This window comes from Stegostoma tigrinum, chromosome 34 (assembly GCF_030684315.1).
Source record: "Stegostoma tigrinum isolate sSteTig4 chromosome 34, sSteTig4.hap1, whole genome shotgun sequence".
NCBI lineage: Eukaryota > Metazoa > Chordata > Chondrichthyes > Orectolobiformes > Stegostomatidae > Stegostoma > Stegostoma tigrinum.
The window spans coordinates 5,793,386-5,819,902 of NC_081387.1; the positions used below are offsets into that span (position 1 = coordinate 5,793,386).

The 26,517-nt window shown below is 43.1% G+C and overlaps 1 pseudogene; it reads right to left on the minus strand.

The window, feature by feature from the left end:
- The window catches only part of LOC132206192 (saoe class I histocompatibility antigen, A alpha chain-like), a 40,984-nt pseudogene extending 23,850 nt beyond the window's left edge, over positions 1-17,134 (minus strand).
- Positions 17,135-26,517: the final 9,383 nt, after the last annotated feature.

The window sequence follows — 26,517 nt, forward strand, 5'->3', positions numbered from 1 at the left end:
TGCTCTTTCTCCACTGATGCTGTCAGACCTGCTGAGTTTCTCCAGCAATTTCTGTTTTCGTTGAAACTTTGTTTTGTTGTTTGTGTTAATATCTTTCTGTCTCAGTCATCCAAATTTTGTTTCTGTTTCTTGTGTGTAATAAGATTGTGTTCTATTTATAGGTGATCTGTGGGCTCATGTGAATACGTTTCGGCCTGTATCCAGCACTATAAATGATAAAAATGTTAAGAACATGATCCATCAAGTCAGATTTCCTTTTAGGATATAACCTGTCCAATAGCTCAGATCATAATAACACATTGGTTTGTCCTTCATATTTAAGGGGAATTCAGTTCGGATAGAGATGAAGAGAAAATTCTGACAAACAGATATGTGAATCTTTGAAACTTTCCTACCCAGGGCTTTGCAAATGTTCACTGTGGAATATCCTTAAGCCTAGGACCGTGAGGTGTTTAGGTTACTCAGGGAATCAAGGCTCCTTAGAAGTAGAGAGGCAAGAGAATTCAATGATGACGACCAGCCACAAACATGTTGAATACCAGAGTAGACTAAATTGTGTACTTTGAATCTCTATGATGCTAGATGAAATTGTGATGACGAACTCTATAAATTCATTGAATGGTGGAACAGAGTTAAACCTGTTGACACACACACACACACACACACACTTACAAACACACACACACACACACACACACACACACACACACACACACACACACACACACACACACACACACACACACACACACACTCCAGTTCCTTACCCCAATGTTAGAACTTAGGCTGTGCCAGGCTGCTGTGTTCAATTTGACAGGAATATTGATCCTCATCTCCAACACTGATTTCAATAATTTTATGGATCTGATGAGTGTCATCATGGTCGTTTGAACCCCTGAGGATTGTATCTCAGACATGAACTCTCCATTCCTTAGCCAGGTCACCTCGATGCCTACAGGATAAAATCCAGTGTCCAGGCAGGAGAGAGTGAGCGGCTTGTCCTGACGATTGGGCTCACTCCTGGAGATGAACACTTCAGGCTGAACTGTGATGGGAAAGGGTGAGAACACAAACAATAGACAGCCTCTGAATGGAATGGGACAGCAGTTACATAGATCAGTGAGGTTAGAGCAGAACATGGGATCAAAAACTTTGTAAAGACTGCATTGTTTGTATCATTATATCTCTATAAACTGTGGAGTGTAAGGAGAAAGAACAGTTTTTAAAAACAGGAACTTTCCAGGACAATGATAATAAAATGTGAGGCTGGATGAACACAGCAGGCCAAGCAGCATCTCAGGAGCACAAAAGCTGACGTTTCGGGCCTAGACCCTTCATCAGAGAGGGGGATGGGGAGAGGGAACTGGAATAAATAGGGAGAGAGGGTGAGGCAGACCGAAGATGGAGAGTAAAGAAGATAGGTGGAGAGAGTGTAGGTGGGGACGTAGGGAGGGGATAGGTCAGTCCAGGGAAGACGGACAGGTAAAGGAGGTGGGATGAGGTTAGTAGGTAGATGGGGGTGCGGCTTGGGGTGGGAAGAAGGGATGGGTGAGAGGAAGAACAGGTTAGGGAGGCAGAGACAGGCTGGGCTGGTTTTGGGATGCAGTGGGGCTAGGGGAAGAGCTGGGCTGGTTGTGTAGTGCAGTGGGGGGAGGGGGCGAACTGGGCTGGTTTTGGGATGCAGTGGGGGAAGGGGAGATTTTGAAGCTGGTGAAGTACACATTGATACCATTGGGCTGCAGGGTTCCCAAGCGGAATATGAGTTGCTGTTCCTGCAACCTTCGGGTGGCATCATTGTGGCAGTGCAGGAGGCCCATGATGGACATGTCATCTAAAGAATGGGACGAGGAGTTGGAATGGTCCGCGACTGGCAGGTGCAGTTGTTTATTGCGAACCGAGCGGAGGATGTTCTGCGAAGTGGTCCCCAAGCCTCCGCTTGGTTTCCCCAATGTAGAGGAAGCCACACCGGGTACAATGGATACAGTATACTACATTAGCAGATGTGTAGGTGAAACTCTGCTTGATACGGAAAGTCATCTTGGGGCCTGGGATAGGGGTGAGGGAGGAGGTGTGGGGGCAAGTGTAGCATTTCCTGCGGTTGCAAGGGAAGGTGCCGGGTGTGGTGGGGTTGGAGGGCAGTGTGGAGCGAACAAGGGAGTCATGGAGAGAGTGGTCTTTCTGGAAAGCAGACAAGGGTGGAGATGGAAAAATGTCTTGCGTGGGGGGGTCGGATTGTAGATGGCGGAAGTATCGGAGGATGATGCGTTGTATCCGAAAGTTGGTGGGGTGGTGTGTGAGGACGAGGGGATCCTCTTTGGGCGGTTGTGGCGGGGGCGGGGTGTGAGGGATGTGTTGCAGGAGACGCGGTCAAGGGCGTTCTCGACCACTGTGGGGGGGAAAGTTGCGGTCCTTGAAGAACTTGGACATCTGGGATGTGCGGGAGTGGAATGTCTTATCGTGGGAGCAGATGCGGCGGAGGCGGAGGAATTGGGAATAGGGGATGGAATTTTTGCAGGAGGGTGGGTGGGAGCAGGTGTATTCTAGGTAGCTGTGGGAGTCGGTGGGCTTGAAATGGACATCAGTTACAAGCTGGTTGCCTGAGATGGAGACTGAGAGGTCCAGGAAGGTGAGGGATGTGCTGGAGATGGCCCAGGTGAACTGAAGGTTGGGGTGGAAGGTGTTGGTGAAGTGGATGAACTGTTCGAGCTCCTCTGGGGAGCAAGAGGCGGCGCCGATACAGTCATCAATGTACCAGAGGAAGAGGTGGGGTTTGGGGCCTGTGTAGGTGCGGAAGAGGGACTGTTCCACGTAACCTACAAAGAGGCAGGCAGAGCTGGGGCCCATGCGGGTGCCCATGGCCACCCCCTTAGTCTGTAGAAAGTGGGAGGAGTCAAAAGAGAAGTTGTTGAGGGTGAGGACGAGTTCAGCTAGGCGGATGAGAGTGTCGGTGGAGGGGGACTGGTCGGGCCTGCGGGACAGGAAGAAGCGGAGGGCCTTGAGGCCATCTCCATGCGGAATGCAGGTGTACAGGGACTGGACGTCCATGGTGAAAATGAGGTGTTGGGGGCCAGGGAATTGGAAGTCCTGGAGGAGGTGGAGGGCGTGGGTGGTGTCACGGACGTAGGTGGGGAGTTCCTGGACCAAAGGGGAGAAAATGGAGTCCAGATAGGTGGAGATGAGTTCGGTGGGGCAGGAGCAGGCTGAGACGATGGGTCGACCCGGGCAGGCAGGTTTGTGGATTTTGGGAAGGAGATAGAAACGGGCCGTGCGGGGTTGGGGAACAATGAGGTCGGAGGCTGTGGGTGGGAACTTTCCAGGACAGTTGCATAATGTCACAAGGAAATTGATAGCTGCATGTTTCTGCAATGTGCAGATGATCAGGAATCGAAGAATCATTTACCAGTTAAGCTGATCTGTTTTTAATTACCTTAGCAGGTCAGAAGTTACGCAGACACAGCTATAGAGAGAGACACACATGTAGAAGAATGGTTTGATGCTCTCCCCAGCTGAAGCTACCTGTTTTCAACAGTCCAAAAACAGCTCATTTTAAACTTGAAGAAAACCAGTTACCTTTCCCACTGTGTTTGCTGTGGGCTATGACTTTTGAAGTGAGAAATCAGGGACATTTACGAAGTGAATGAGTCACTCTGTACTTCTAACAATCTATTGGTAACATCCAGAGAAATACAACTGAACTCCAGTGTCTGGCTCATTGACGTAGAATGATATCAACATCGGAATCAGAAAGCAAAACCTACTGAACTGACTTTCCAGATATTCTCTACCTCCTTCAAAGATCTATTTTTCCTATTTGTCTAGCTATGTGTGTTTCAAGGATTAATGGGTTAGAGTTTTAGTTACTTATATACCAATAGTCAGTAATAGCCTGATTACTTGTGATAAGTAATAATTCTAGGTTTGCCCAGAAACATGATCCATGCTTTCCATAAGAGACAGTAAGAGCTGCTGTTGCTGGAGTCAGACATAATGCAGTGTGGAGCTGGAAGAGCACAGCAGCCAGGCAGCATCAGAGGAGCAGGAAACTTGATGTATTGGGTCAGGACCCTTCTTCAGAAATGGGGCAGAGCTCCCTTCCCCCTCCCCAATAAAAAAGCCCTTCCCACCTCACCGACCAATCTCTACCACTGCCTACTTGAACTCACCTATCACCATTCCACCTGTCTTCCCCAGCAACCCCTAATTATTTCAGACCTCCCTTCCCCTTCCATAAAAAAATCTCCTGAACATCCTAAGCTGTCCTCTTATTTCAAGGACTGCAACTTTCCCTCTTCAGTGGTCAAAAATGCTCTTGACTGTATTGCGTGCATTTCCCACACCTCTGCCCTCATGTCCTCTCCCTTCAACAAAAACAAAGACAGAACCCCCGTTGACATCCGGATTCAACGTATCATTCTTTGCCACTTCCGCCACCTGCAAACTGACCCCACTACCAAAGATATATTTCCCTCCCTACCCCTATCTGCCTTCCGTAGGGACCGTGCTCTCCGCTTCACACTCCCTACTAGCCCTACTATCCCTGGCCCCTTTCCCTGCAACCGCAGGAAATGCTACACCTGCCTCTACACCTCCCCTCTCACCCCCTTCCAAGGAATCAAAAACGCCTTCATATCAGACAGAGGTTCACCTACACTTCTTCCAATGTGGTTTATTGCATCCGCTGCTCCTGATGTGGCCTCCTCTACATTGGTGAGACCAAGCGGAGGCTCAGAGACCACATTGTAGAGCACCTGCATTCTGTTTGCGACAAACAGCAACACCTTCCAGTTGCGAACCACTTCACCTCCAACTCCCACTCCCTGGATGACATGTCCATCCTGGGTCTCCTCCAATGTCACAATGACGTCACCCAAAAACTGGAGGAGCAGCACCTCATATTCCACTTTGGGAGCTTACAACCACTGGTCTCAATGTGGACTTTACTAGTTTCAAAATCTCCCCACCCCTGGTCTCATCCGATGACCAACCCTCCCTGTCATCCCCACCTCCATGACACAACCTAACACAACCTGTCCGTCTTCTCTCCCACCTATCTACTCCTCCCACCTCACTGACCAAACCCCACCACTGCCTACCTGGACTCAGCTATTACCATCTCACCTATGTCCCCAAGCTCCTCCCCATCTCACTCTATTTATTTCAGGGGTCATTTCCCCCATCCCCCATAAGAAACGGTCCCATTTCTGAAGAAGGGTCCCGACCCGAAACATCAGCTTTCCTGCTCCTCTGATACTGCCTGACTTGCTGTGTTCCTTCAGCTCCACACCGTGTTATCCTGTGCTTTCAAGAAACCCTGTTCTGAAAGTCCGAGAAGTTGAGGCACTGTGTGTACCTTAAAAAGAAACTGTATTATTTGGTATGATTCCAAGAATAGTAGGGCTCGGTCTATAGTGCACTATCCCAGAGGGTTGTAAAGAACAAAATAAATACCATTCCTTTTGAAGTATTTCTTTCCAGCTTGCAAGTATCTCATTAATTGCTGAACACATGCATCTTCTAGATGTTCTTCCCATAATGTGTTACAGGATCTAGCAGAATCCAATTTTTCCTTTACCTTCCCTGCATTGTTACTGGATGTGACCCATCTCATTCTGTCTGGCTCGAGGCTGATGTAGTCCTTTCCATCAAATCCGAATCGAATTGATCTCTTCATGGAACCTTTCCTCACTGTATTGTTTTCATTCACGTCCACAATCCTAACCCATTGAAAAATGTGAATTCCTGTCAGTGACCAAAAAAGGATCAACAATGAATTGTGATGGAATATGCTCCACTTACCTGAATGATTTCAGCTCCAGCAACATGCAAGAGGCTTGAGAGATTCCAGCGAAAGCAACTGCCTAATTGACACTCCACCTATCATCTTAAACATTCACTCCCATCAGCACCAATGCATAGTGACAGCAGTGCTGTCTACCAGGTACACTGCAGCAACTCAACAAGGCTCCTCAATGCAGCACCTCCTAAACCTGCAAGCTCTACCTAAAAGGATAAGTTGTAAAGCGATTTGAGAACCCTTCAAACCTACTTGTTCCTCTCCAAGTTCAGCAGAATGTGCACAACGTCACTATTCCTCCACAATCACTGATCAAAATCCAGGAACATCCTTCCAAACAGTACTGGGGATGAAGAATGGATTACGGCCACAAGTTGAATGTTGTTCTTTTCATGGAGTGCTAATTTCATTGAGATTCAAGGAGCCTAATGAATCTTCACTTACTTTTGTCCCAAACTCTCCACAATAACTGCCAAAATGTACCCCTTATACCCAATTCTCCCACTGACAACAGTGAGAGCTCACCACTGTATGGATATCCCAGAAAGGACTGGCATCCCGAAAGCTGCTGCCAACTTCCAGAGAATTGAGAACGTTGCACAGCTGGTCAAGAACTGTTTGTCCAGATCTGTCCTGTACACTTTGTGATAATTGGCACAGTGGAGGAGTTTAGTATCTTGCTTTGTGGACAGGCATTTGGAGGTCCTAGAAAAGGGTTGGTATAGAGGAGAGGTGCTCTATTCCCTAAGGAGCAGCAGGGGAACCCATACACCACAGCCTAACGACCTGTTGCCCCTTGTTCAGTGCAGTGTCAACTGTCTGGGGGAAGGTCCAGCAAGTGGAGGAAGAAGCTCCTTTACCTTCTCTGTTCTGTCAGTGTAAGTTCCTCCATGAGTTATCTGTTGCTTCATACAGTCTATCTCAGCCATTGCACCGACTTCCCATCAAGGCTCATCTTGACTACTTACACTATCACATGCAACATCTTCCCTCTCTTGCTCTCTTGCTGCCTCTCAACCCTCCCTAATATCCCACAGCACTAACTCTGCATGGTCTGTATGTTGTCTACTCACTTGCTCAGAGACATATCAGATTTATCCCACCTGGACCAGAACTAATAGCTGTGCCACCTACTTTGTTTGTCTTTCATTGTTCAATACCAGGAGAAAACAGCACACAATAAGGCATTCAGCTCCTCACTGTTTACAGGGAGAGGATCCTAACCCTGACTGTCCCAAGCAGATGAATGACTGTGTCCAAGCCCCTAGACAAGTATCAGGGCTGCCCCTTGATATACTGTGCCGGGAACCCCTGTCTCATGGCTGTCTGCCTTGACTTGGCTGAGGACTGCTCCTACCAGGACAACCTTCCTGGCTTTGTGTCTTTCCTAAAGGTATTGCAAAACAAAAATAATACAAGCCTGGTCATTCTGACCGAGGGAAGAAACACAAAAAAGCAGTGCTTGAGTGAGCATCCAGACAGGCTCAAAGTGAGAGAAAATAAACAGCCCAGGATACAGCCTGGTCCAGCCTGTGAGCTGTGTGCCCCGTCAATGTGCGAGAAATATTTTTGCAAAGTGGCCGGCAAATATATAATGCCCAGCTCTGTGTGCATAGAGAGTGTATGCAGCTGCACTGAGAGCGAGATATTAATGCCAGGTGTCCAGGTTGGCAGTTCAGAGGAACAGGTAATGAATTTCACAGGTTTACCACCTACTGCATGGGGACATTTCTCCTCATCTCATTCCTAAATAGTTTATCCCATATCTTAGGCTGTGACTTCCATTTCTGGACTCCTGCACCATTGGGAATATCCTTCCTGCAATACTCTGTCTTGCCCTGTTCAACTTTTATTGGTTTCTATGAGATCCTCACTCATTCTTCTGAATTCCAGCAAATATAATCCTAACCAATTGAAGGTCTCCTCATACATTAGTGCTGTCATCCCAGGAATCAGTCGGATAAATCCTCACTCAAGAACAAGAATATCCATCCTCAGATATGGAGAACAAAATGGCACACTATATTCCTGGAGTGGTTTCACGCATGCTCTTGCAAGACATCCCTGCCACCTGCACTCGGATTCTCTCGTTATGAATGCCAACGTACCATACCTGCATCCTTCTCACTGTTCATCCTCTCCCCCAGCTTTCTGTCATCTGCAGGTTTGGAGGCATAACACTTTGTTATATCATCAAAATCATTAATATATATTGTGCATGTCTGTGTTCCTGGCACTGATTCCTGCAGTACCCTACAATACACCACCGGCCAACTGGAAAAAGACGGCTTCATTTCCTTTCTATCCATCTCAATTTGCTATCCCCTGTGCTTTAATTTTACACGATAATCTCTTACGTGGGAACATTGTAAGAGACTTGTCAAAGTCAAAGTAAAGCAATATTGCACTGGCTGCTTCTCAACAACTCTATGAGTTACATTCTTATAGAATTGTGGTAGGTTTGTCTAGTGTGATCTCTTTTCTGTCTGATCCTGCTACTCCTTTGCAGCGCTCAGCTATAAAATCTTGTATAATGGACTCTAGCATTTTCCCCAGATGCAATATCAGACTTATTGGTCTATAATTCTAGTTTTCTCCCTACCTCCTTTTTAACACAGGGATTATGTTATCTAATCTTCAATATGCAGGAACTGTTCCACAGTCGATAGAGTTTAGGAAGATTACCACCAAAGCATCCATTATTTCCATGGCCAGTTCCCACCATTTTCCCCACTCTATATCGCTCCTAATACTGATTTCCTTCTGTTCTTACTCTCACTAAGTCATGTGTTCCCAAACATTTTTGGTGTGAACTTTATGTTCCCCTTTGTGAACACAGAACTAAATTAGTTAGTTGGTTCACTGTTTCTTTGTTTCCCATTATAAGTTGTCTTGTTTCTGACTGTAAGGGACCTATATTTGTCTTCACCAATCTTTATTTCTTTACACACCTAAATAAACTTCTACAATCAGTTTTTATGTTCCACTTAAGCTGACTCTCGTACTCCATTTTCCCTTTCTAACTCAGTGCCTTTACCCTCGTTTGCTGAATTCTAAACTGTTCCCACTTCTCAGGTCAGTTTTTCTTTCTGACCGATATGTACATCTCGCCCTTGAATCTGCTACTATTTCTAATTTCCTTTGTAAGCTTATTCTATGTAGCTTCAGGACCCTCGTGTAAGAATCAAGCACCTCACCCTCCACATTGATGAGGTCTTCTAACATATGATGGCCGCTCATCCACAAGGGGCATGGTACAACTGAATTGCCTATTATTGCTTTCTCATTACACAATACCCAATCTCATTTGGCCTGTTCTCTAGTTGGTTCCTTAATGTATTTGGGCCAGAAAATCATCCCGTAAAGACTCCAAGATTCCTCCTCTATGCTATTGGCACTAATTTGATTTGCCAAAAGTATGTACAGATTAACGTCACCCATAATCACAGATGTCCCTTTATTGGAGATAATGGGAACTGCAGATGCTGGAGATTCCAAGATAATAAAATGTGAGGCTGGATGAACACAGCAGGCCAAGCAGCATCTCATTGCATGTGTTTCTAATGTCCTGTTTAATGTGATTCTCATCATCACCCCTACACCTACTAACGTTTCTGCTCTTTGTGTTTCTTAGCTCTGCCCATATAGATTCCACATTATTGGAGCTAATATCCTTCCTTACTACTGCATGAATTTCCTGCTTAACCAGCAATGCACCACCACCCGTTCCTTTTTGCCTGTTCTTCCAAAATACTGAGTACTCCTGAATGTTCATTTTGCATTTCTGGTCACACTGCAGTGATGTCTCCCTAACTTACATGATATCGTATCTGTTTTTGTTGAGTTGCACAACTAGTTCATCCATGCTATTGAGAGTTGTAGAGTAATAGAGATGTTCAGAATGGAAAACAGACCCTCTATCCAACTTATCCATGCTGACCAGATTTCCTAAATTAATCTAGTTCCATTTGTCAGCAATTGGCCCATATCCCACTAAACCCTACTCACAAACCTGTCCAGATGCCCTTTAAATGCTGTAAATGTACCAGCCTTGACCACCTCCTCTGTCAATTCATTTCATACACATACATGAAAAAGTTGCCCCTTAGGTCTGTTTAAATCTTTCCCTTCTCACCTTAAATGTATGACCTCTAGTTTTGGACCCCCCCTATCCTGTGGAAAAGACCTTGGCAATTCATCATATCCATGCCCCTCTTGATGTTGTAAACTCCTATAAGGTCGCCCCTCAGCCTCTGATGCATCAGGGAAAATAGCCGCAGCCTATTCAAACTCTCCTTATCGCTCAAACCCTCCAAGCCTGGCAACATCCTTGTAAATCTTTCTGATCCCTTTCAAATTTCACAATTTTGTTCCAAAAGCAGGGAGACCAGAATGAATGCAGTATTCCAAAAATGGCCGAACCAATCTCCCATACAGCTGCAGCATGGCCTCCCAACCCTCAGACTCAATGCACTGACCAACAAAGGCAAGTATATCAAAAGCCTTCTTCACTGCCCTATCTACTGGGGACTCCACTTGTAAGAAACTGTGAACCTGCGCCCCAAGGTCTCTTTGTTCAGCAACTCTCCCCAGGCCCTTACTGTTCAGTGTCTAAGTCCTGCCCTTGTTTGCTCTGGCAAAATGCAGCACCTCACATTTATCGAAACTAAACTCCACCTGCTAATTTTCGGCCAATTTGCCCATCAGATCAAGGTCCCGTTATACTCTAAGCTTGTCTTTTTCAATGTTACTTATCCCATTCCCATTCTTTGTAACTGTGGCTCTGTTTAATCTTGGCCCTTGATTTCTCTGCCTATTACTTTTCTGCCTTGTTTTCTTGCCCTTATTTCTCCTTCCCTTGTCACCCTGCATGGGATCCTATTGCTGGGAGGTGTGCTGAGTAGAGTGACTCAGGGGTCAGTGCTGGAGGCTGGGCTGTGTGGAGTGGCCCAGGGGTCAGTGCTGGGGGAATGGACTGAGTTGAGTGTTCCTGGTAGATTAGTCAGAGAATTAATTGTCTTGGTTGACTCAAGATAGTTTCAACAGGAATATGGATCCTTCCTCTAAACTCACACACACACACACAGAGTCATTTTAATATCATGTTAATTGTTTATGAATGAGGGACTGCCACAGTACAGGCCCATCGGCACAACATCAAGAGCTGAAGGGCCTGTACTGTGCTGTAATGTTCTATGTTCTCTGTTCTATATACTTGATCCTCTCCACTTCTTTATCTCGCTGAGATATTTACTAAAAAGATTCCTATTCTCTTTTCACACAGCCTCCTGGGTCCACATTGTCCGTTCTGTAATATCGAACAAGTTCGAGCCCACTCCATATATGTACATGTGAATTCAAACACAGTGAGGTGATTGGAGTTCTCCAGCAAGCTGCCCGTTCCTGGATGGTTGCAATCATCTCACCAGTCTCTCACTCACTAAATCACAAACCTATCTCCTGAACTTCATCATTTTAGCAAACTTTCTAAAAAAGGAGAAGGAACAGAATAACACTCCCTGTTTCCATGTTCATGGTGTCTCATACAATGTACATCACAGTCTGCCATATAACTATGGCCTGCTAGCTGTCTCACATTTGGTACTCAGCAGAGTTAATGGATAATTCCACATCACTTCTCACGATACTATGCTTTTCTCTTGAATAGGGGTTTTGACACGATGGTGGAGAGATGTCTGATTCAGAAGCAATTGGTAAACAGCTTTGAGATCCCTCAGTGTTATTTAAATAACAAAAGAAACATGTGTGTGTGGAGTCAGGCTCACAGAGACCCAGGGCTTTGGTTTTGCTTTCAGTTAGGGCTTGAAGTTGGCTGTTGAAGCTCATAGTTACAACTCACTCTCTCTGCTGCAGCAAAAGGCTTGAGTTCTCTCTTTGCTGCTAGGCTGCTTCTTTTGGTGATTTTCCTGGACTGGAGAGGAGATAGCACATGAGGAAAATCTATATTGCGGAATTTGATTTTGCCAAGGCTTTATTTACAGAATGCTGCCATATTGGAACAGTTGATGATTACTCATTAAATAGCATATTGGTTTGCTCAGTATTTCAACAGTGTTAAAGTCATGCCAATTATTCCTTTTTGTTGTTTGTGTTTTAACTGTGTTGTATGAATAAACTGTGTTTTGCTTAAACCCTATCAGTGGTCCAATCAAATCATGTGACTTTAAACAAATCATTGACTTTAAACAAAATAAAAAAGTTACGGTCTAGGCTATCTCCTTGATATAGTTTGAGAGGCTTGGTTTGGTTCATAGCACATTGACCTTCCTAATTGTCTGGTTTGTACTTTTTATCATTGTACTCATAAGCTGTTTTGCACTTTATGATAGTGTCTTCATGAGCCTTGCGATACATTTCCAGTATTCCACAACAAAAGAGTCTGCCATGAAGTGCAGTTTAGGGATGGTCTGACTGATATTAGTGTCAAAATAATCAACCTGAAATCCATTTACCATTACAATACTAGTAACCTCAGGCATATCATGAATGCTAGAAACTGATGAAAATGTGTCAGTGACTGTAAAACAAACAAGAGACAGGTTACTAGCCATTTACACAGATTACTATGTGCTTCAAGTAGGCCCCATCCGCACCATGATAGTCTTCCTTAATCCACCACTTTATCACACTTTCAAAGTCCTGTCTGATATTATAAACAGAAATATATTCAACTGGGTCAGAATTAGATGCTGCAGCCTCTCGTGAATAGGAATTAAGCACTGGATCAGTCAGGCATGCAATCTAGGGGTTGGAGAGTTAACACAGAAGATCACTAACCTGGAACAGGAACCTGGGACATACGTAGTATGGGATTAATTGAGATAAATAGCGTGGGATCTATTATTAATCTGGAATACTATCTGGTCACACCCCATCTATCACTAACCCGGAACAGGAACTGGGGTCTGTGAGTGAATTTGTTATTGAAACTAAGAGAAACAGGAATATTTGCGAGAATAAAGTGTGAGACCATGGGGGAAAATATTGTGTGAATAGTCTCTCTGTTGAACAGAAGGATGGACAATCCAGTGCAAGATCTCCACTGTCCTTTACTGAGATTTTTAATCATTCCATTATACACGGCTAGTAGGAAGTTGGTGGTCTGAGTTCATTTGACCTATTCAACCATGAGCTTGGGGTAGGTTAAACATGAAGTATCCTTCTTCTCCCTGCAGTGTTTATGGGACTTTGTGCCAGGAGCGATGAAGCTGTTGGATTCCAATCGATGTGAAAATTAAAATTGCCCATTGGAACCAATTCCGATTTGCTCCGAGCTTCTCAGATCTCAGGATTTCTACAAAACGGGATACAAATCCCATCAGAGTCTCACAGACTGCGCTGCCTTAAGTGTGTAAAATATCAGGCTGACTGTATAACAGGCGGCTGGTCAAACAGCCCCCATTTCAAACTCTCACCAAGAGATTCACATTCACTCCAGTGGTAGGTAAACCTTTAAAGACAATGTTTCGTAGGCCTTATCAAACTAAAATGAAATTGTGTGGTGAATTATTTGATTAAATCGCTAGATAGAAGGAAAACTCACGGAAGATGTCATGCAAATATGAACATAGAACATAGAACAGTACAGCACAGTACAGGCCCTTTCGTCCACGATGTTGTGCCTACCTATTATCCTACTCTAAGATCAAACTACCGTGCATACCCTATACTTTACTATGATCCATGTGCCTATCCAAGAGTTACTTAAATGTGAGAACTCATTTCTCCATTAATCCAAATGGACTAGACACTGTCACATCTCCTCCTCCTGTAGGATTTGAGCAGATCTGACAAGTCAAAACTGGATATCCATGAGGCCCTGTGAGCCATCAACTGCAGCAGAATTATGTCCAAATGCAATGTACAGCCTCATTGCTCCGCATATCCCCCACTCCTTCATTGCCATCGAGCCAAGGAATCCCCTGTGACTGAAGCTCCATGTCTCTTCTCATACCCAGCTTTACTGGCTCTGAGCCTGAAAAATCACCCTGACTATGCTTGAGCTTCCACATCACTGAGACTCAGCAATTGCTCATATTTTTGCATAAGAATATAAGAAATTGGAGCAAGGACAGGCATTTTAGTCCCTTGATAATGAGTGATATCATTTGGTTCTCAATTCCATTTTCCTGCCTAAAACCTTTTCTTGTTACAAGCTAAAAATCTGTCTATCTCCTTAAATTTGTTCAGTGTCCGGTGTTCACTGTCCTCTGTGGTAGAGAATTCTACAGATTTGTAACCTTTTGAAAGATGTAATTCCACTTCATTTCAGTTTTAAATCTGCTCACCCTTATCCTAAGCTGTGTCCCCTTAGTCCTACATTGACTCATTTGAGGAAGTGTCTGCTTTACGCTGACCTTGTCAATCTCCTTCAGCATCTTATGTACTTCAATTAGATTTCCACATAACAGGCAACATAAACTAAAAGAAAGGGTTCATGAAAATGCAAAAAAAAACTGATTGGAAAGATGCAAAGACCAGGACAGGGCCACAAAGCAGCTTATAAAAGCAACTAAAAGAGGTTGTGAAAGGAAATTTGAAATGCACTTCAAAATCAAGAAGAAGAAATATTACTGTTAAATAAATGCAAAGGGAGTAGTGGGGGCAATACCAGCCAATTAAAGATTGAATGAGCATAGGGAAATGACAGCATGTTGAATAATTACTTCACCTCATTATTTACAGTAGAAAAGGATCACAGCTAGCTTGAACTTCCAAAGAAATGAGTAGTAGATTGAGACATTGAAATGAATAACATTAAAGCCAGTAAAACATCAATAATCAAAGAATTAAGTAAAATTGAGTGGCAAATTCCTGGGACCTGACAGTTTCCATCTGAGGATGTTAAGGGAAGTAGGGGAACACATTGTAGATGCCCGAACTATAATCTTTCAGAGTTCTCAATATATATGAATTGTCCATATGGATTAGAAAATTGCATGTGTCACTCTGTTTTGTCAGGATCTCCATGTGAGGACCTATGTTAGGGCTTCAATTATTTACATTATGTATTAATTACTTTAATAGTGGCATATAAAGTCTTAAATCCAAACGTGTCGATGATAGAAAGTTAAGTGGCATTGTAGGCAGTTTAGATGTAGACAACAGCATAAAATTACAAAGGGATATTGATAGGCAAAGTTAATTGGGAAAAATGTAGCTGGACTTCATTATAGAAGGAGTGAGTGTACCAAAAACGTTAGATCAGGGTAGGTTCAAGAAGGCATGAAGTTAAATACAGTGGCTATCCAAAGAGACTTGAGGTTCAGAAGCATTGATCTTTGCAATGTCACAAACAGGTACAGAAAATAATGAAGAAAGCTAATTGAACTCTGGCCTTTGTATCTACAGAATTGAAGGATGCAGAAATTATTTTGCAGCTACACAAAGACCTGGTCATATCCCAGATAGTGAACTGTGAGCAGGTCTGGGCACCATACCTTAGGAAGGATGTATTTGCACTGGGGCTCAAAACAGTTTGCAAGAATGATATCTGAACTTCAGTTAAGAGGAGAGATTATACAAACTAGGCCTGTTTTCTAGAAGGTTCAAAGCTTAAACTATAAGCCTTCTAGATTAATTCCAGAGATGATAGGCTTGTCTTATGAAAAGTTATTGAACAGTTTGTACTCACGAGATGTTAGAAGAAGAAACACGAGTAGGCCATTCAGCCCCACAAGCCTGTTATACTGCTCAATAAGATTGAGGCAATCAGATTAAAATCATTAAGTTAAATGATTATGATTAAATCATAAATGTCGGTGGATGTAGACCAGTTATTAATATTAAATCTGAGATAGATAAATTTGTGTTAAGCAGAAGTATTAATAGATATGGGTCCATAGCATATCTTCTGATAGTAAGTAGAGTTAGACTACAGAACAATCACAATATTGTTAAATAGTGTAACAGACTAGAGGGGATGAATGGCCTCCTATTTTTGTGTTCTTATGTTCTAAACTCCAGTAAGTTGAGGCCTAAATTGGTGAATATCTCCTTGTAAAGTAAACCTGTCATCTCTAGAATAAAGCAGTGAACCTGCAGATTAAGATCGAGGAAAGGATCAAGTTTCAATGCAAATCGGGCACAGTCTTCAAAGGCTGTTATATTATTGGCTTCTCCTGTGTGTAAACAGAACTTGTTTTAGCCCAGTGTGTTTTATTCACAGTTTCTGACTGGAATAGGGACAGTGGATTCCCAGAATGTTGCTGATTCTTTTCTCCACCTCCCTGTATTTTTTCCTGGGTCTCACCTGTTGCGTACGGAATTCATCTTTCCATTCTCACTCTCTGTTTTCCAACTCAGGATGAGAACATTACTTTCCTGGAATTTTGCTTGATGGATTTGGTAGCGTTTCATGAGAGAACTGATCTCTCTCCAGTCTGGATCTGAGCCAGTTTCACAATCTCTCAGGGACTGGGGGCACAGGTTGATAACCCTCCCCGGAAGGCAGGGACATGAGCAGATTCACCCTTGATCTCTGGGCTGGTATTGAAAGCAACCAGGGAGACGTTAAAATGAAATAAGATCCTATTAATCAACTCCCAATGAGAGCAGAGTGCCAGCTGAAAGATAGCCGTGATATAGAGGTACTGGTGTTGCCAGGCCTGGTTGGTTGATGTTCAACACCAGTACCTCTATATCACGGCTATCTTTCAGCTGGCACTCTGCTCTCATTGGGAGTTGATTAATAGGATCTTATTTCATTTTAACGTCTCAGTACATCAGGTGAACCGTTGCTCATTTCACCTGATGAAGGAGCAGTGATTCAACAGCTTGTGGTTTCAAATAAAACTGTTGAACTATAACCTGGTATTGTTTTACTTCTGACCAAGTGAAAGGGTGATGGGTGCTTGTACTGGTAAGCAGCATTCCCGCTCAGGGCGCGGTACTGACAGGTAGCATTTTTGTAGCAGCCCAGGACTGCACTTACTCATCGCTTCCTGCTCTGTGTTGTACACAATGTTCATTGACACTGACTTTGAGAGTGAACGAAGCTTGAGTCGAAAGAGAGAAGTTATAATAATCGCAACCACAGCCGGTACGACTGGTGAAACAGCCAGAATTATTGGCTGCATGATTACCGGCACTGGCCTACAACCAGTATTACTGGCACTCGTCTAATATTACTGGCACCACACCTAGTAATTCTGCATGATTACCGGCACTGGCCTACAACCAGTATTACTGGCACTCGTCTAATATTACTGGCACCACACCTAGTAATTCTGCTGCCGTGACTTGTATAACTAGTGCTCCAGCCAGCGATACTGCCACCATGACCAGTATTACTGACACCACAACGAGTACCACTCGCATGATGACAAGAAGTACTGTTCCCGCAACCAGTATTACTGGCATCATGATCAATCATACTGATTTGGACAACATTTTTGGTGTCACACACAGCATAACTGGTATATTGGTGCTCAAATTCCACAGTGTACTGTTTCTCTACTGGTGCCAGAACTCCTGGGTTTTCCCTCTGGGTGACAATGAAAAAGCTCGAGGCCTGAGTGGAGGTAGGGCACTGTTTCCTGGGTAAATGAATAGGAAGGGTTTAGAGGGATATGGGCCAAATGTAGGCAAATGGGACTAGATTAATTTAGGATATCTGGCTGGCATGGTCAAATTGGACTGAAGGGAATGTTTCCGTGCTATACATCTGTATGACTCTATGATCAATGACTCAATGAGGTGAATGGAATACCTTCTGGTGTCTCTCTGCTTTCCACCTGGATTATTTTTCCTGCAATTTTACATTAAAGCCTAGACATTTGTAGAATAAGGGAGCTCGCATGCGTCATCCACTCTGAAGCAGAGAAAGGATATCTCTTTATGGTGCACCAGTTTGGAAATGACAGATAAACTTTATATCGACTTTGGAGATCAGCCCTTTCATCCTTATGTAGACCAGCATCATAATCATTGGTGGTCTATCATAGATTAGGATGACTTTCTTCTACTCGCAGGGTGAGTCCATAAGTGGCTGTACAGACAGATGCGGTTTCTGCAGAGCCTTCCACAATTGGGACAGAGTGTGGCAGTGCACTCCTTATGTTGTTTTCACCTGGCTTCTGTTTTTTCTCGATGGCAAGTCTTGAGGCATTTGATGTCTTCCTGGATGCTCCTCCTCCATCTTGGACTGTCTTGTCCCAGTGATTCCCAAGTATCTATATGAATGCCTCACTTCACCAGTGAGGTCTTGATGGTATCACTGAAGCATTTCCTCTGTCCACCTGAGGCTCACCTGCAATTATGGAGCTGGGAGTATCACACCTGCTTGGGGAATCTTGTGTTGGTTGTATGAACAATGCACCCACCTCATTGCAGACAGTCAACGGCGGTCAGTGCCTCGATGCTGGGGTTGTTGGCCTGGTCAGGTATTCCAATGTTAATACATCTGTCTTCCCAGTGGATTCACAGGGTCTTGTGCAGGCATTAGTGGTACTGCTGCAGTGTCTTGAGGTGTCTGATGTAGCCAGTCAACATTTCTGAACCATATAAAGAGAGTGGGAGCCACCACAGTTCTGTAAACCATGAGTTGGGTGTCAGATCTGAAGTTGTCATCCTCAAACCATTCCTCAGGGGGCCAAAGGTTGCATTGGCACACTGGAAGAATGCTGGATCACTTCACCAATAAGTGCGCTGGATGACAGGCCACTCCTAGTTATCGAAAGCATTCTCTAACGCCTCCCCATGGACATTGATGATCTGGGGTTTTCTCCACAATGCCAGGCCTGGTTGGTTGATGTTCAGGGTGAGACCCGTGCTCACTTATGCCTCCATAAAGGTGTTGTCAATGTTCAGGTTGTCACTCTGTGAGTTTGCACGTGTGCAAACAATAATTGCCGACTGCAGCTCAATGACACAGAGTGGGGTGACTTTGGTTTTGGCTTGAAAGTGGTGGAGGTTGAATAATTTCCGGCTCATTCTGCAGTTAGCTCCACTGCAGCGGGATCTTATTGGAATGAGGTGAAGCATCGCAGTGAGGTAAATTGAGAACTGTGCTGGGGTGATGATGCAGTCCTGCTTGATACCAGCCTGAATGGGGAATGGGTCAGTGGTGGAGCCATTTGTCATTACCATGACTTCCACATCATTGTGGAGCAGAGGAAAGCTGGTGACAAGCTTCATTGTAGACCCAAGGTGGAGAAGGATGCTCTGGTTGATGGTGTCAAAGGCCTTTGTAAGGTCGAAGAAGGCCATGTACAATGGTAGGTTTGTTCCTGTGTATTTCTCCAGCAGCTGTCACGTGGTGAAAATCATGTCTGCTGTGTCCCTCCATGGCTAGAAGCTGCACTGCAACTCCAGGAGAAGTTCCTCAGCCACAGGGAGGAGGCAGTTGAGGAAGTCATGTAACTTGCTGTGGAATGCATTCAAGGACACCTGGATCAATGACAGAGCCCTGGTTGAGGAGGTTTCTGAAGTCATCGCCCCAGTGTTTTTTGATGGCTTCTTTGTCTTTGATAAGAATCACTCTATCATTGGCCAGCAGTAGAGTGCCACCTTGGGTGCTTGGTCTGTAAGTGGTCTGGACAGCACAGAGGAAACCCTACACATTATGGTTATCAGCCATCCGTTGGGTCTCCAGTGCTTTTTCCACCCACCACCTGTTCTTTATGGCGCAGGTTCATTGTTGGACCTCGGCCTTCAGATGCCTGTAGGTCTACTTTTTCTCTTCCAAGTGCAGTTGCTGTTTTATTCTCAGAAATGTCATTCATTTCCAGCTTCTCAGTTCTTGGGCTCTCCAGGTCAATCACATCAAAATGGCTTTGTTGTTCCCTGGCTCAGTGACCGACTGACATTTTGCAGGCACTGACAATGGTGGTCTTTGGACAGCCGACCAGAGGCTGTTGGAATCCTGCAAATCAGTGTTGCTGAAGGTCACTAGATTCGTAGAGAGGAGTTATTTGTATGAGGCTATCTTTTTCAGGTCTTTGAGTGCTTCAATGCAGAACTTCTAGTAGCTCTGCTTCTGTTGTCTCTGCTGCAACGGGGCTATTTTTATGTTAATCCTGGCTCAGATCAGGAGATGATCTGTCCAGTAGTCATCGACTCTTGTCATGGCACGTGCATTTTTACATCTTTCTGATATCCCCATTCTGATGATGATGTAGTCAAGGAGGTGCCAGTGTTTGAAGCACTGCTGCTTCCATATGGTCTTGTACTTAAGCCTTTGATAGAGCTGTGTGTTGGTGATGAGGAGGTTGTGTTCATGGCACTTAGGCAGGACTCACTTTGACTACTAGGGCTGTAATGAGGTTCTGAGCATGTTATTCTGAAACCGTCACTCCAGATATTTCTGATCAAGATTGTCTGCTCAACATCTTAGCTGGCCTAATCCAGATTAATGATAGCTATATCCCAGTTTGCTGCTCTGGTAAGTAATAGGCTGAATGTATAGGCGATTACTGTTCCAGCTTAGTAATTGATCATTTATTTCCAAATTTACTGTTGCAGGCTAGTGTTAAACCAGGTGTTTGGTCCCAAGTTTCTGTTTCAGGTTAATTATAGATTTGGTGCATTCCAGGTTATTTTTCCAGATTAATGACAGGCTAGGCATGCTCCAGGTTAGTATTGGATCTGGCAAGCTATTAAGGTGAAATCAAAGATATGATCTCAATAGAACATTTAAAATGCAGAGGACAATTGCTTTGCTATACCATCCACACTGACTAGCATTCGGTAAATGTAGGAATATAGGACAGGAGAGGAGGTAAATGATCAGTTACAACTTAAATTTTACTTCAAATCACTCATGTGAGTTACAAATTCCCAGTGACCTGTGCCCAGTAATAGTGTGCACAGAGAGCTGGACACAGTAATGTTCCTTCCTGCAGGAAATGTATTGGCATCTTTTGCAGCCAGCAACAACTTGGAGAAAGTGAAGGAGGATTTGAAGCCAGATGCTAATGTAGCCTGGAATCCTGCTCTCCCTCTGAAGGTGAAACAAGAACTAACTGCGGCTCCCAGATTTGTTTACGTAAGTAAATTGCCAGTTCTGATTTCAATCATTTCATTTATTAATGGGCCACCTCACTGAGTTTATACATTAAGCAAACAAATCACCTCTTCAACAGAATTCCACTGAGAGGCAACAAGGTAATTATGAAAGTATTAACACAACATTTGAATGCAATGGGTCTCAGTGTTTTTCTTTTTATACCATCATCCATATGCCTACCTGATAGCTGCTTAAATGCCCGTAATGAGGCCGACTCCACTACGCTCTCCGACAATGCATTCTACACCCCTACCACTCTCCTTTTAAGAACCTACCTCTGATGTCTTCCCTATATCTACCTCCACTCACTTAAAAACTATGCCCCCTTGAAATCGCTACCTCCACCCTAAGAAAAAGTCCCTGGCTGTCCACTCCATCTATACCTCTGATCATTTTGTACAGATGTAGCATTACACTTAGCTGACAGTTACTCAGGATAACAGACATCCACTACACTCATCTCCAGGCTTTCAATCCCCAGTCCCTAAAACTCCACATCTCCATATCCCCAGTTCTTTAACCCCTCCCTCTACATCCCTCATCCCTACTCCTTCACTTTATAATCACTCATTGCCATGTCCTCACCGTCCTCTCCTGCATCATCCAGTCCTACTGCGCTGCTGTGTGAACCTGGTTAGTTAATGCTGAGAGTGAGTGTATCCCGTGTCCACTGAATGAGAGACAATATATCATACTGTCTAATTTTATATTTTGTTCCAGTTCTCACCTTCCGTTTTCATTTTCTCAGCTTCTGATGTCACTGTACCAGCTCCTTCATGATCCATTAAGTAACATTATAACTAACTTCCATTGACATATTTGTAAGTTTTTCACTCCCCTCCTAACCCTGTCTCACCCTCCCGGACACTGTTAAAACCTATCAAACTAATTTCACTCTGCTCCCCACCCTGAAGTGATTGCCCTGTGTTTATCCATTTCTCACCCTGTGGGTTTCCTGGGCTCAATTGCAGGACATTCCCAGAGCATCATTGACAAATCATGGGATTCTCTTGTTCCAGTGTGCACATGGGCATCATCATCATCTATCCTCCCATATCACAGCTGACACACAGAATTACAACTCGTTTCTCATACCCAGTTCTTTCAGGATTAAGGTAATTTTTTGCTGAGAATGTGGTTCTACAAATTTAACAGTATGGTGGATCATGGATCTGCAAGTTTGAATCCTTATTCTTCAAGTGAGACATTCTCAAGTTGTGTTTCCAACCTGCCTCAGAAATGTGAGCAGTGTCACTACCAGAGGGATCTTCATGGATGGTTTCTCCCTCACACTTTCTTGTCTTTGCTTCTTCAGTGGGTTGATGATTGGCCTGAAATGATGCAATATTCTCAGGGAACTCAGATGCACTTTTTATATTGTAGGAAGCCTATCAATTTTGCACATTATGTCAACAAATTTGGACTTCTTTGTAAATTCTGTACAAGTTTTGTAACTGTCTTTATGTTAACAAACATTTTACTATGCATCTGTTGCAGTTCTATTTTCATTCTATTTATATTCAGCTGAACTGATCTGTTTTGCACTTAAAGTAACTGTGTTCAAACGTGAACTCTTAAATGAAGAACTATTATTTTATTTCTTCCTGATAATATATTTATGATGGCAAAATTCTGTTACTATGTATAATCAATATATAACTGCAAATGCAGATAATTGTGGTTTGTAATTGATAAATAATTGTTTGATTCATCTGCATTTTTCATCAATGATTTCTGAAGAAAGATTTAATTCACTCACTCAGCAGCTTGTGGTTTTTGAGAAACCCAGCATATCTGTCAGCATCTGTGGACAAAGCATGAGCATTACTGGGCCGCTGAGCCTTCTTCACGACTCATGGCAGCTATGAAAAGAAGGTATGTACTCTGATGACTGGGAATGGTGGGTGTGTGGGGGGTGTAGTGGTTTGTGGTGGGAGAGGTGATGGATATAAAACAATAAGTGATAGCTGGAGAAGGACCCCAGACATAAAGTCAGTTAGGCAGACAAAGGGACAGATAATGTAAACTAGGGAAGGAGAAAAGCAGATAATGGGGACCATAACTCAGTGAAAGTGTTAGCTGTGCTAAAAGCAACCCAAATGATGACAGGGCCTGATGTATGTGTTTGGATAAAGGGCATGGAAAAGGCTTTCAGGCCCTAAAATTATTGATTACTGAAGTCTACACTTTCCCCAAGTAGAAAAAAGATGTTTTCTCACAAGCTTGCACTGAGCCTCCTTGGAGTGCTGCAGCAAGTCTGACACAGAGATATCACAGTGGGGTAGGAACTGGAAGCTGTGTTCATCCAGCTGTTATCTTGGATTCTCCAGCATCTGCAGTTCCCATTATCTTTGTAGAAAACTCAGCAGGTCTGTCAACAACGTTCTGAAGATGGGTCGCAGGACTGAAACATTAACTCTGCTTTCTCTCCACAGATGCTGCCAAGCCTGCTGAATTTCTCCAGTATTTTCTGTTTTTTTGTCTGTATCTGCCACTACATCTTTGGCTATACCCGTGTCGATATGTCTCACTCGGGTCAGGATTTACATTGCGGAAGAAGGCCATTCGACCTAATGTGTCTACACTAGCACTCCAAATGAGATTCTCTCAGAGCCATTTGCCTGCCTTCCCCCAATTATACTGCACATCCTCCTTTTTCCAATAACCATTTATTCTTTTTAATGACCTTGACCCTACTTGGCCCCACTGCACTTTTCAGTAGTATGTTCCAAGCCTTAACTATTTTCTGCAAAAAAAAGGTTTGCCTTATGTATCATAATTTCCTTTACAATTTCCTCTTCAATCTGACCTCATTCTTGCTTCCTTCATGAGCAGGAAACATTTTTCCCTACCTAATCTGCCCAGATATTGATGATTGTTAATACCTCTATCACATCTTCTGTCAGCTTTCTCTTCCCCAGAGAAAATAATTATAATGTCTCCAATTAATTTTGCTAATTAATAAACCTTGCCCCTGAAATCTGTTCTGAGCTTTTATTCATGCTTTCAAAACCTTCTTAAAGTGCAGCACCTGAGATGAGACTGAACATTCCAGCTAAGGACTGACATGTGTTTTATGCAATTTCCAAATGAGATCCATGCTCTTGTCCTCTCTGCTCTTATTATCAAAGCCCAGAATACTGTAAGCTTTATTAAGTGTTCTCTCCAAATATACTGATACTTTCAAAAACATAGACACACAAGCATTCAGATTCCTGTGCTTCTCAAACCTCTTTCAGTGTTTAACCCTTTATGTCATATTGGCTGTCTATGTTGTTACCAAAATTACTCACCTTAAATTTCTATGCATTGAACGTCATTTCCCACAAATCTTCTCACACCTTTTTATATGAATTTGGGTTCAGTTGCAAGGAAAATTACATTTAAGAAAAGGAAAAGGAGAACATAGGATTGCACTTTAGTGATGGGATTGATTGGTACCAGAAAATGAACAGAAGGGATCCATAAAAGTGTTGGGAACTCAATAATAGAACAAACTTAAAGGCTTTGAATTTTAATACATGCAGCACTTGAAACAAGATAAATGAATACAATCTCATAGCCATTATGGAAACATGGAGGAGGTAAAAATTGGGAACTTATTGTTCAGGAATATTTGACATTATGGAAAGACAGGATGAATGTAAAAAGTGGTGGGATAGCATTAATAATAAGAAATGAAATGAAGACAGTTATCTGAGATTATCTACAGGTCCAAAAGCAGAAATTTCTGGAACACCTCAGCAGATCTGGCAGCATCTTTGGAGAAAAGCAGAGTTAATGTTTCAGGTCCGGTGGCTTCCTTTAGTGTACAGATCTCCATACTGTAGCCACACTGCAGGAAAGGATACAAATCAACAAATAATTGGAGTATGCAAAAGGAATAAGGCAATAGTTATGTGTGCATTAAGTAGGTTAATCATTCAGAAATGGTAGCAATGACAATGAATTGATTGAGTGCATTACAGATAGTTTCCTTGAGAAATCTGTCACGGAGTCAACCAGTTAGCAAGCTATCTTGGATCTGGTAATGGATAATGAGGTAAGTTTAATAAGTGACCCTTGAATAAAAGATGCCCTAGGAAGTAGTGATCATGACATGATAAAATTTAATATTTAGTTCGAGAATTAGAAACTGGATTTGAAAACAAGCTCCAAGTAAAGAAAATTACAATGAAATTAGAGCATTAACTACAGTGAACTGGACATATAGATTATCAGGAATGACAGTCACCAAGCAGTGGCAGGCACTTAAGTAATTCATGACTCTCAGTGAAAAAAAATCTCCAAAAGAAGGAGCATTTCTAAAAGAGGGATAGACCAACAATGGCTGACCAAGGAGGTCTAGAAAAGTAATTAAATTGAAAGAAAAAGCATATAAGGAGGCAAAAGTCAGTCACAGATCCATAGACTGGGATAAATTCAGAATCTAACAAAGGAGGACTAAAAAGAAAATTACGCTTGATAACATTTCTACGAAAGAAAACTAGCCAGTAATATAAAAACTGACAGTAAGAGCTTCTTTAAATATATTTTAAAAAGTGAGAGACCAAAGTAAGCATAGTTGATTGTTTTGAGGAATCAAGAAATGGCAGGACAGTAAAACAGATATTTTACATCAGTCCAGATATTTCTATTATTCCATTAATACATTAAGAATACGGGAGAAGAATTAAATACCATCACCATGACAACAGAAGCAGTATTCATTAAATTAATCGGGTTAAAGACAGATAAATCCCCTGGTCCAAATGGCTTGCATTCCTCAGACTCTAAGAAAGGTAGCTGTAGTGATAGTGGATGCATTGATTGCAATTTTGCAAAAATTGTTAGATTCTGGAGGAGTACCAGATGATTGGAAAACTGCTCATGTGGAACCAGTATTCAAAAAGGGACAGAAGCCAAGTGTGGTTAACTAGAGGCCAATTAGCTGGCCATTTATTGTTAGTAAACAATTGGAATCAGCTTTTGAGGAAATAATAAAAGAACATTTAGAAAGTGATATCTAATCATGCAGAGTCAGCATGGCTTCATGAAAGAAAAATTTGTCTGACTATCTTTTCTGAGTTTTGTGAGAAAGTCTCAACCAGAGTGGGCAGAACGGAGCCAGTAGATGTGATGTATTTGGGTTTCCAGAATGTGTTTGATAAAGTTATTTCACAAAAAGTTAAGCCATAAGATGAGCCCATTCTGTTGGAGGTAATATACTATCATGGAATGCTCATGGGTGGGTCATGATTAGGGTTTTTTTTAGACTGGCAACCCGTGACAAGTTGGATTCCACAGGGATCAGTGCTGTTACCACAACTGTTTAACAATGTGTAAAAATGACTTGCAGGAACTTTGCATCGCATCCAAATTTGGAGTCGACACAAAAATATGTGGAAAGGCAGGTTGTGAGAGAGATAAAGTTTACAGAGAGATATTGATTGGTTAAGTAAGTGGGCAAAATGATGCTAAATGTGGGGAAATGTGAAGCCATTCATTTTGGATGGGAACAGTGTCCTGTGGTACACCAGTCACACTGGGCTCATGTCACACAGCCTGCAAACACAACTTCTGTCTCCTGCCACTAAGCCAATTTGGATCCAACTTGCAAAGTTACACTGGGATACCTTGAGCTTTTACCCTCTTTATCAGTTTCTTGTGTGTGACTTTGTGAAATACCTTGCTGAAATGCACTTAACTTACATGA